A 13,033-nucleotide genomic window follows, 5' to 3' on the forward strand; every position below is an offset into this window, starting at 1 on the left:
AAAGTGGAAATGGGTCAATGTGACAACTGAGAGAATGCATGTAAGAATGTTGCTATTAAATGAATAAAAAATTCGCTCACTCAACATTAGTGTTTCTCAAACTTGAGTGTGTATCAGCATCACCTAGAGAGCCTGTGAAAACACAGGTTACTGACCTCTCAGAGGATCCATTCATTAGGTCGGGGGTGGGGCCTGAGAATTTGCATTTTTAACAACTTCCTAGGCAGGGGATGCTGATGCAGATGCTTGGGGACTACACTTTGAGAACCCCTGCAAAAGCACAGTCTAAATGTCAGCTAGAGTTATAATGGGCAATCACCCCGCATATCTAGACTGAGCAGTAAAAAGAGAACAATTCTGCTGCCCAGAATAAGCATGAATATAATGGAACATATAACACTTGAGTTGCCAGTAGCAAAACTGTTGCAATTTGAGTTTTACAGTCAGAAAGAGAAAGAATTAATCAAACAAACATTTCAAACAACTCCTGTTCTCCAACTTAACAGAAAGGAAGAGATCAAGTCTGCCATCCCCTTGGAAACACCTGGCCTTGTAGCTTTGGCTCTTCCCCTTCACAGATAATAAATCTCATTCCCCAATTCACACACAACAGGGAGAGAATAACAGCTGAGTGATATGCCCACCACACCACAGCTATAGTAGTAACACCATTATAATAGTGACAAGTAGTAGTGCCTCCTATGGTTATAAGAGTTGATGGCTTTAAAAAGCTTTACAGTGATCAAGGCAGTGTGATTCTTGTGAAAGAATAGACAAAGAGACGAACGGAACAGAATAGGGATCCCAGAAATAGACTAACATAAATACAGTCAACTGATCTTCAACAAAGGAGCAAAGGCAATTCCATGAAAAAGAAAAGTCATTTCTTTTGGTGCTGGATCAACTGGACAGCCACATGTGAAAAGAAAAAAAAAGAAGAAAAGAAATAGAAGAAGAAAGAAAATGAATCTAAGCAAAGGCCTCACACCTTTCACAAAAAGTAACTCAAAATAAATCATAGACCTAATGTAAAACGCAAAACCATAAAACTTTTAGAAGATAACATAGGAGGAAAATCTAGATGACCTTGGGTTTGGTGGTGACTTTTTAGATACAACACCATGAAAGAAAAAATTAATAGGTTAAACTTCACTAAAATTAAAAACTTCTGTTCTGCAAAACGACACTGTTAAGAGAATAATAATAACTTAAAAAAACACAGACTGGGAGAAAATACTTGTAAAACGTACCTAATAAAGGACTGATATCCAAACTATAAAAAGAAACTCAACAATAAAAAACAAATATGAAATTTAAAAATTGGTAAAAAATCTGAACAGATACCTCAAGAAAGAAAATGTACAGATGGCAAAAAAATAAAAAAGCCTATGGAAATATGATCAATATCATGTCATTGAGAAATTGCAACCTAAAATGGGAGGGCTTCTACTACACACCTATCAGAATGGTTAAAATCCAAACTACAGACAACACCAAATGCTGACAAGGATGTGGAGCAACAAGAATTCGTTACTGGTTGGAGTGAAAGCGGCACTTTAAAAGACAGTTTGGCAATTTCTTATAAAGCTAAACAGGATTATCACACAACCCAGCAATTGCAATTCTAGGTATTTACCCAAACGTACTGAGAACTTAAATCCACACAAAAACCTGCACCTGAATGTTGCTAACAGCTTTATTCATAACTGCCAAAATTGGAAGCAACCAAAATGTCCCTCAACAGGTGAATAGGTAAAAAAAACAGAAGTGCATCCAGACAACAAATATTCTTTAGTAAAAGAAGCCAATCTGAAAAGGCTAATTATTGTATAATTTCCAACTGTGTATGTCATGCAGGGTCTCTAGTCCTGCTCCCCGCTTAAGAACGCCATGGTGAAGCCAGAAAGGAACACCCACGGAGCCATAGATAGGGGAGTCATACCACTATATTCTCGCTGGCAGCTGGGTTGGAGACACAGAACGCAGGATCCACACGATCCGCAACCCACCATCTGCTTCTCTGCCAACCAACCTCACTCACTAACTGCAATCCGCAGTGCTAACTGCAGGCCCCACCTCTCTGCAATCTCTGCTTGCTAGCTCAGCCACAGCAGTTATATCAGTGGCCAATGGCTAACTGGTAACAGCTGATGGCCACCCAGCCACAGCAGATGGCCATCTGATTACAGCTGATGGCCATCTAATAACCAAGCCAGCACCTTTCCACGTGAGGCTGAGAGCCTGGAAACTGCTCTCTGGGACTCTGTCCCCACAGTATAATAGTCTCGAAAAGGCAAAACTATGGAGACAGTAGAAAGATCAGTGGTTGCCAGGAATTCAAAGGGAGGGAGAAGGGATGAATAGGAGGAGCACAGGGCATTTTAAGGTCACTGAAACTATCCTATAGGATACTGTAATGGTGACTTTATGACATGACCTTATGACACGACATTATGCATTTGTCAAAACCATAGAATGCACAAAACAAAGAGTGAACCCTGGATAATCTGGTCAAGATGGCAGAGTCGGTAAACATTGTGCTCACTTCCTCTCACGACCACATAAAAATTACAACTAAACTACAGAAAAACCATCATTGAGAATTGCCTGAAGTCTTCCTGAACCAAAGCCCCACAGTTAGGGACATATAGCAGCCAACTCAAGACTGGTAGGAGGGGGCAGAGAAATGGAATGGGCTGGTCCCACACCCATATGTGACCATTGAAAATCAGGAGTGATATCTCAGCTGTGGAAGTCCCTACCAGAGGAGCAGGAAGTCCCAGCCCCACACCAGGCTCCCCAGGCCAGAGTTCCAGTGCCAAGGAAAGAAGTGCCCATAACTTCTGGATGTGAAAACCAGAAGATTGTCACTGATTAAGACGGAGGGCAACTGCAGTCCCAGAGGTTTCTCTTAAAGGGCCCCTGCACAGACTTACTTGCTGATGGACTCACTAACTCTGAACTCCAGGGCTGGGGCAGCAGCTCAAAAAATGCCAAGGACATATGGAGAAGAACTGAATCATCTAGCTCAGGGCGAGAGCTGGAAGGGCAGCTTTCTCCTGGATGGAGGAGCTGGCAGAAGCCATTGTTTCTGTTGATCCTTCCCCACTCCCTGCATCCAGACACAGGCAGCTGCCATAGCTGAGTCTTCAACAACCTGGCTAACACTTGTTCTGCCCTGCTGATTCCCTGGGGTGCCGCCCCATCCAACTTTCGGGCACACCCAAACCACTTCCAAGGACTTTTCTGTATAAATGGCATCTCTTGATTTATGCTGAAGACTTTCCTAAAATCTCTTAAAGGTTTACAAACTCCAAACAAGCAGCATCTGGCTTTGGCCTCTGGGACAGCAGCCCTAAGTCCGGCACTAGCAACAACTGGCCTGAGTTCATGGCTTGGCCTCTTGTGGCACCTCCAATCCCAGCATGAGCAGTGACCATTTGTGGATTGCTTTGTGGCTCAAGCCAGGTGGCCCTGTGCAGAGCACAGGCTGCTGCGGAACTTGACCTGCCATGGGGCCCCTCCCAAGAGGCCCTGGGGCTGGCATGCCCAGTGACCAGCTTCAGACCAGGCCAGAATATCATCAGGCCACCTCCAAAAACAACACATCCAAAGGGCAGACTGGGCAGGCACCAGAGCCCTACTAAAGTAAATCCTACTCTGAATGGTTAGCACTTGGACCACAGCTCCTCCATTGTAGTCAGTCACAGCCAGTCCTCACAACCAATCAGCCCAAGGGTCAATCCACATTATTGATGTGCAAACAGCAACCAAGGCTCAACTACAATAGGAGGGCACCCACAACCCACACAAGGGACACAACTGGAGCACCTGGCTCAGGTAACCAGGGAGACTGCACCACTGGGTCTCACAGCACATCTACTACATAAGGCCACTCTACTAAGACTGGGAGACATAGCAGCCCTACCTAATACATAGAAACAAACACACAGAGGCAGCCAAAATGTTGAGACAAAGAAACATGTCCCAAATAAAATCAAAAAGAAAAGAAAAGAAAAAAAAAAAACAACACAGAACAAAGGTTCAGAATTAAACCTTTGAAAGAATTAAACAAAATGGAGACAAGAATCTACCAGGAGCAAAGTTCCAAACGCTAGTTATGAAGATGCTCAATGATCTCAGGGAGAACTTCAACAAAGGGACAAGAAACACAAAAATGGAGATAGATAACGTTTAAAAAAAAAAAGTCAGAAATAAAGAAGACAATAACTAAAATGCTGAAATGAAGAATATATTAGAGGGAATCAACAGCAGATTAGATGAAGCAGGGGATTGAATCAGCTATTTGAAAGAAAAGGTAACAGGAAGCAAAAAGAAAAAAGAATCCAAAAAAATGAGGATATTTTAAGGGGTCTCTGGAATAACATCAAATGTACAAACATTCGCATCATTGGGGTACCAGAAAGTGAAGAGAGAGAGCAAGGAATTGAAAACCTATTTGAAGAAATAATGAAGGAAAACTTCCCTAACCTCATGAAGGAAGTAAATATACAAGCCCAGGAAGCGCAGAGTCCCAAACAAGATGAACCCAAACAGGCCCACACCAAGACACATCATAATTAAAATGCCAAAGGTTAGAGACAAAGAGAGAATGTTAAAAGCAGCAAAAGAAAAGTAGTTAGTTACCTATAAGGGAGCTCCCATAAGACTGTCAGTAATATCTCAACAGAAACTTTGCAGGCCAGAAAGGATAGGCAGGAAATGTTCAAAGTGATGAAAAGCAAGGACCTAGAACCAAGATCACTCTACACAGCAAAGCTATCATTAGAACCAAAGGACAGAAAAAGAGTTTCCCATACAAGAAAAAGCTAAAGAAGTTCCTCACCACCAAACAAGTATTATAAGGAATCTTAGAGGGACTTCTTTAAGATGGAAAAAAAGATCAAAAATATGAAAAATAAAATGGCAATAACTACATCTATCAATAATTTCAATGTAAATGGATTAAATGGTCCAATCAAAAGATAGGGTGGCTGCATGGAAAAGAAAACAAGACCCTTATATATGCTGCCTACAAGAGACTCACTTCAGATTAAAAAATGCACACAGACTAAAAGTAAACGGATGGAAAAAAGTTTCATGAAAATGGAAATGAGAAAAAAGATTGGGGTAGCAATACTAATACCAGATAAAATAGACTCTAAAACAAAGGCTATATCAATAGACAAAGGAGGACCCAGTAATCCTACTTCTGGGCATTTATCTGTAGAAACCCAATATGCTACTTTGAGGGGACGTGTGCATTCATATGTTCATTGTAGCATTGTTTACAATGGCCAAGATGTGGAGGCAGTCTGAGTGTCCATTGATGGAAGAATGGATAAAGAATAGGTGGTACATATATACAAACAGAGCAGTGGAATACTGCACAGAAGGGAAGGGAATGGGTTCTTGCCATCTGCAGTGGCATGGATAGACCTGGAGGGTACTGTGCTGAGTGAAGGATGTCAGAGAAAGACAGATGCAATGTGATTTTTCTTCGTGGAATCTAATGAACAAAATAAACACACAAAACAGAAACAAACTCCTACATACAGAAAACATTTTGATGGCTGACAGACAGGATGGGGGTTGGGGTAAGTGCAAAAGGGGAAGGAATTATGAAGTATAAATTGGTTGTTACAAAGTATTTATGAGGATATAGAGTATAACATGAGGTATATAGTCAATAATACTGTGATAACTGTGTATGGTGTCAGATGGGCACTAGATTTATTGGGGTGGGAGGAGGTTTCGGGAGCAGGGTGAAAAATGTGAAGGCATTAAGAAGTATAAATTGGTAGTTACAAAATAGTCATGGAGACGTAAAGTAAAGCATAAGGGATATAGTCAGTAATATGGTAATAACTATGTATAGTGCCCCAGTGAGTACTAGACAAGTCAGGGGGATCACCTCTTTTTTTAAAATTTTTTTATTGGGGAACAGTGTGTTTCTCCAGGGCCCATCAGCCCCAAGTTGTTGTTCTTCAATCTAGTTGTGGAGGTGCAGCTCAGCTCCAAGTCTAGTTGCTGTTTTCAATCTTTAGTTGCAGGAGGCGCAGCCCACCATCCCATGCGGGAATTGAACCAGCAACCTTGTTGTTGAAAACTCGCGCTCAAACCAACTGAGCCATCCGGCCACCCCTCTGGCAGCTCATTGCTTTCAATCTAGTTGTGGAGGGTGCAGCTCACTGGCTTTTGTGGGAATTAAACCCTCAACCCTGTTGTTCAGAGCTCGAGTTCTAACCAACTGAGCCATCTGGCCGCTCGGGGATCGCTTCTTAAATTATATAAATCTCTAACCACTATTCTGTACACCTGAAATATAAGAATTGAATGTCAAATGTAATTGAAAAATTGAAAGGGGGGAAGGTGATGGGCAATAAGAGGTCCAAATTTCCAGGATAAAACAAATAAGTCATGGGGACGTAATGTACAGCATAGGAAATATAGTCAGTCATTTAGTGATAGCGTGGTACAGTGTTAGACGGTTGCTGGACTTCTCATGGTGATCACTTCTTTAGGTATATAAATGTTGAATAATTTTGTGTACACCTAAAACTAACATAATATTGTATGTTAGCTATATTTTAATAAAAATGTAAAGCATGAACCATGATATAAAATATGAACGAGTTAATAATAATGTATCAATATTGGCTCATCAATTGTAACAAATGTACCCCACCAATACAGGATGTTGATAACAGAGAACATTGAGAGGGGGGCAAACTCTCATACTTTCTGACCTAAAAATGCTCTTTCAAAATTAAGTCTATTAAAAAAAAAAACTTTCCCATATATTATTTTATATAACACCCAGATCAACTCTATATGGTGAAGGAGATTGATTATCTCCATGTTTGAAATGAGAAAACTGATTTACTGATGTTCACGTAAAGTCAGTTGCAAACTACAATTTGGACATTTATCTTCTGATTCTAATCTCTGGATTCTGTCTACTGCACTGCTCTGACTCCTTCGTGTGCTGTGACACACTGTGACACCCCCCAGGTCCCCACATCCTCCTGTTTACCTCTTAGAGCCACTGCCAAGGCCAAAGGAGCTGGAGAGAGCCAGGAAAGCGGAAAGGGTGTGTGGACAGAACTGAGGGCACACACACACTTTCACTGGGGGCGACCTCATGAATCCCTTGGCTGGTCTAAGCACTGACACCCAGTCACCAAGTCCTTAATTTTACACATCGCTTAGTCAGTTTTCGTGGGGGGATAAAAAAAAAAATACAGCAACCTAAAATGTGAGGCTTTTGGGATTAGTCAAGGGAAAAGGCATTAAATCTTCAAGTTGGTGTGCTTTTTATGTCCTTAAATTATTCAGATGTTCCTAATAGAGTATTTCCCAAATTTCAGTCCTTTGTATCCCATCTTCACAATTTTTGCCATGCCTACCTTTTACTTATACTATTTTTACTTGATATTTTCCTTTAAAGAGATTCACAGTTTTATTTAGGCTCATCCTAAACAGTGCCAACTCAGAAAATCAAAAGTGTTCATCCTTGCTCCACTTCAAACCACCTTGAGCACCCGTAACCCACTTGAGAACCGTTGCCTTAGGGAAATTCCCCCTGAAACTCAGAGCCCATTAGATGGAAACCAAGGCCCTTGCTCTCCTCTGTATTCCAGCCAGCACAGTCTCTGGCACACAGTAGCTGCTCAAAAACAAAAACAAAAAATTGTGGAATAAATAGATGAATGGTAAGAACTACTTTGTTGTCCAACTTTCCAGCATCCATTTTAAATCTAATTTTAGTTGCATTCCAAACCAGCAACAACTTCCCAATGACCTCCCAGAGCTAGTGGCACCCCAGACCCTGTCCCAGTCACTGGCAGCTGTTGTCGACCAATGACATGTTCAGTCTGGATCACCTCCAGCTAGGGCAACACACAGCTACTCCTGGTCCCACATGTTCCAGGTCCTTCAGGGTCCCCTCTGCCTCAAGAGTTCTGCCCCACTGTGCTCCAAGGGTCCGGGGAAGCCTTCCCCAATCTGCCCTGGTGGAACTCTCTCCTTTTTGCATTCATAACAAGAACTCTATTGCTCTTATTAGACTATATTATAATTGTCTATTTTCAAGAGGAAGCTCTGTGAGGGCAGGAATCACGTCTGTCCTGTTGGCCCAGTGCCTGGTTCCAATAGTACCCAACAGATGCTTCTAGAATTAATGATGCTTATGTTTACCTTCTCCATGGATGGGGAGTTCCTGTGTGTGATGGATGCTCAGACCCCCAGCACTTACCACATGCTTGGGACATAGTTGTAGACAATTAATCTCATGGAAGGAAGGAAAAAAGGAAGGAAGGAAGGAAGGAAGGAAGGAAGGAAGGAAGGAAGGAAGGAAGGAAGGAAGGAAGGAAGGAAGGGAAGGAAGGAGGCAAAAAATTTAAACTGAAAGATACACTGTGTTATTCCATTGGTCTCGTGGCTGGAATATTGGTACACAAAGTCACCACGAATGGTGTGCTGTCTTCAGTCATACCTGGTGATAGACAGAAAGAAACAAACAATAGCTGAATGACTACTGGGTGCCAGGTATCATGTTAGGTACTTTTCATAGCTTAGCTCATTACTCCTTAATTCTGTGCAAAAAGGATTACTAGTCTCAATTTAAAAAAAATGGAAAGTCCTTTTTACCAGGAGTGAAGTATAATTTTTCCATGTTACTTGCATGCAATCTGAAGCTAGAGCCTCACTCTCCTATCAAAGAAAGAGGAACCTAAGCAAAACGCTTTCTTCTCTCCTTAAAGCCAGTGACCACCCTCTTCCTTTCCTGTTGTCAGAGGAAGAAGCCTCACAAGGCAAAGGGTCCCCAGGTCCTTCTCTCCCATGTTCTGTACTTCCTTGCACGGGGAGCGAAAACATCGGGCTAAATACAAAGCGAATGTCATTGCAAAGTTTACACAAACCCTGCCAACAAGTTCATGAAAACTTGCACAAACTGCTTGATGAATGTAATACATGTCAGTAATATGTACAGCACATCCTGTGTTGGAAGTGATACTTTTCATTGGCAGTAACCCCTTTTGACCTTTGATCTCACAAACAGCTAAAATCAGGTGACATTTATGTGGGGAACATGTGACATATTATGCCCTTTTGCTTAGTGAATTAATCAAACGGTAGCCAGACTAAAAATCAACAAATTGTTCAAATAAATTCCACTTAAGGAATGGTGACTTGGGGGAAGTGCTCAGCCAGAAAGAATTCTCCCAAGATTTGTTTACTGTGAAGAGAAGGGAAAAGCATTTTAACTCTGGTTTGAAATGACATCTGATGAAATTACATGGAAGGTGATGAAACGTCATCCTCTAAGCAGTGGCTCAGATCCATTTTAGTACCTGCCCTCTCTCATGCTGCCTTCCCATTTTACCCACTAAGAACATTTTCCCACGAGAGCCTAACAAAACCAACCAATACAAAGTCCAGTTAAAACAGAATGCTAGAAACTTACGGGGAGAAATGCATAATTAAGTTAAACCCTTGCCTCTTGAAAATTAATTGGAACTAACTCAGCATTGCTATAAAATATCCAATATCCCATTTATTTGTTCCTCCATCCATTTCCTTCTGAAACTTCTCTCTCTATCTCTTTCACTCTCTCATTCATACTCTCCTATATTTCTTTTTTTAAATTAGTTTCAGGTTACAAAACAATGCAATAGATATAAATGAAAAATAGGTTATCATTTATATGCCTCACAAAGTGATAACCCCTTCCCCCATCCACTACCCCTCTGACATCATATACAGCCATTACATTTCTACTGTCTCTATTCCTAATGCTGTACTCCACTTCTTGTAACCATATATGTATATGGTTTATATACATATAACATATGTATATGTTTATATACATATAACATATATATGTATAAAATACATATATATATGTATATGTGTGTGTGTGTGTGTGTGTGTGTATATATATATATATATATATATATATATATAAAATTGTAGTTGACATTCATTATTGTTCAGCATCAGCTTCAGGTGTACACTGCAGTGATCAGGCATCTACATCTTCCCTGAAGTGATCTCCCTAATGAGACAAGTGTCCATTGGATACCCTACAAAATCTTTACAACATTATTGATTATATTCCCCAAACTGACTCTCCTATATTTCTCATTTAATAAACCTGTTTGCAAGAAAGGAGTCTTAGGTTAGTCATTCACATTTTAGTATGAATTAAAGTAAGTCAGCTCTCACAGGAATGAGGATGTGAAGCCATAGGTCTAATTGTGGAATGGCTGTTTTTGAACCCCTTTAAGGATATTTCATGGAACAGGTAAACACACAGAAGAGAAGAGGAACTGCTCAAGTCTGCCTATGCATAAAGGCAGCCGTGAGTCCAGTTTTGAGAAAGGAGTGTCTTCAGCTCTCACTCCCAGTTGAAAGTGAATTCAGATTAATTCACAGACATTGAGTGAGAGTTATAATTTTTTTCTTCAGGGATTTATTGGTTTCAATACCCTGTTCTCCTCCTCTAGGCCTAGGAAACAGATCTATTTCTGATGGCCTGTAAGTATCGGCTCACCAGGATCCATTCTCACTTAACACCTGGTCTCACTACTCCCAATGCCCATCCCCCTACCCAGCACCAGGCTTTATTTGAAAAGGCCCAGCATGAGTGGCCTGGGTCTAATGGAGCCATGGGTCCTTTAGCAAATGATCTCCTCCAGTGAGCACGACCCTCGGAGCGGAAAGTTGATAGCGTTCTGACACATGGCTGGTCCCCCAGAGGCTCTCATTCCTCTCTCAGTCGGAAGAACTTCAAAACTCTGAGTCAGTGGAAAATTCAGTCTGTTCCAAGCAAGAGAGACAAGTGTGCTCCCAAAATGAATACTGGCATTTGGAAATGCCCTAGGGTATTATAAATATAATCTTTCTGAGGTGTGAGTATGTGTCAGGGAGAGAAAGATGGAGTGTGTGTGTGTGTGAGTGTGTGTGTGTGAGTGTGTGTGTGTGAGTGTGTGTGTGTGTGTGTGTGTGTGTGTTGACAGAAAGGGGAGTGAGTGCAGCCCCAAAAGTATCAGTGTCAAAATGCAAGGCCAGGCATAGAGAAGAATGTCCACTATGTGTCCAATTACTAAATTCAGATTTTTCCAGGGTTTCCTCCCTGAAGAAACGGGGGAAAGGCAATTAGAGAAAGAAAAAAAAAGGTAGGGGGAATGAGAGAAACAGAGAGAGAGAAGCAGAGACAAAGACAGAAATAAAGATAGAGAGAGGAGTGGGAACGGGGAGAGGAAGGAGGGAGCCTTCCTGGATGTAGACCAAAGGCCTAGGCTGAGAGACAGTCAGAATGAGAAACTGCTGATAAGTCACAGGTCCCTCCACCAGTTACAAATGATTAATATCTGCCCCATTGTGTTTTTCCATCTATCAAATTCTGTGTCCAAATGGCCCACCTCCCATAATGCAATGCCAAAGCTACTCCACAATCTGCAAGGCATTCTGTTTCCTGCCAAATAAATGGGCTTGTTGGGGTGGGTCTTAACCCCTCTGGGTCTCTGGACGTACTGGCCAGTCTCCGGGACTGACGAATAGAATAAAGCGAAGTGACTTGACCCTGCAAGAGGCCCTTTACCTTCCTTGTCTTTTAATCAACCAAGCTGACCATCGAAAAGAGGCAACCTGGCCCCCAGGCAGGGACTGTTAACTATTTATGTGCCATGGGTCTCTTTGGCAAGCTGTTAAAGTCCACAGAAACCTTTTCAGAATTATGTTTTAAATACATAAAACTATAAAGGAAAACAATTACATTGTTACAATTATCAAATATTTAAACAACATGATATAGTAATATTTATACTTCTTCATCAACGCTTTAAGTAATAAGATTTGATGAAGAATTAAAAAATGGACATTTCAAAGAGCAATAGCAAAAAACGATGTTTTGAGGTGTCTGCAACAACTGTCAGGTGGTATGAAAAGATCTGTGATTTCTATGGCGACAAAGTCACAATGCGGTTTGTTGCCTGCATTCTGCCTAGAAGGAAAAACTAGATGTCAGGGAAAAGTTAGAGATGTCGTTTTTTTCCCCATCCAAATTCATGAACCAGAACAAAGGAAATAAAGGGAAGGGGGTCGCTGATGATGGTGGTCCTAACGGTAACAACAGAACTGGAGTGACAAAGCAACAACTGCTACAAGCCCAGAAGCAAACACGGCTGCCATCTGTGGAGACTCTTCTCTGTACCAGGCCCTCAGCTAAGTGCTTTCCACGCATCACTTCCCTTCATCCTTGCTCTGCAGAAAGCTCACGTTGCCCACTTTAGAGATGACGAAACTGAGGCTTAGGGGATTTTAGGGAACTTCTTGTAGATCACAGGTGATAAGCACCTGAGCAAAGAATGAAAGTCAGGGATGTGCTGTCTGGCACCACATTCACCGGGTCTCCTTGAGATAGGGGGGTATGTGTGGATGTGTGTGTGTGTAGAGGAGAGAAATGAATGCCCAGAGATGCTGTTCCCTTTTTCTTACCCATGCTCAGGTCCCATTAGTGTAAATGGGGGGATAGATGCCAGAGAGAGAGGATAGTAGCCTATATATCATCATTGAAAATTTTCTCATAAACACTGAAATGGAAGAGTTATGTGGGGAGATTAGCTTTATCAGAGAGTAACCCACCATAAATCCTCTGTAATTAATACAGCATGTTAATATCACATGAATAGACAGGCAGATTGCCTGGACTTGGGTGGACTTCACTCTCCGTGAAGCCACAAACGTGATTCATAAGCAGATACTATCCCTGACTGAAGCACAAACACTGGTTACGCAACAAGATTCCCTGGGTTTCAGGGATGAAGGAGAACTAATTTTTTAAATGGTGTTCAAACAGGATCTGTTTCTGTTTGGGTCATCAGCTGAGACTCGCACATCAATCAGTAAACCAGAAGACCAACTAAGCTTAATTTAATGTGATCCAGAATTTCAGTAGCTTTCTTGGAGGAGGTCACATTACATCCATGAGTCACATTGGATTTATTGTCAAATAAAATCTCTCAGC

Source organism: Rhinolophus ferrumequinum, chromosome 10 (assembly GCF_004115265.2).
Source record: "Rhinolophus ferrumequinum isolate MPI-CBG mRhiFer1 chromosome 10, mRhiFer1_v1.p, whole genome shotgun sequence".
In the NCBI taxonomy this organism is placed as follows: domain Eukaryota; kingdom Metazoa; phylum Chordata; class Mammalia; order Chiroptera; family Rhinolophidae; genus Rhinolophus; species Rhinolophus ferrumequinum.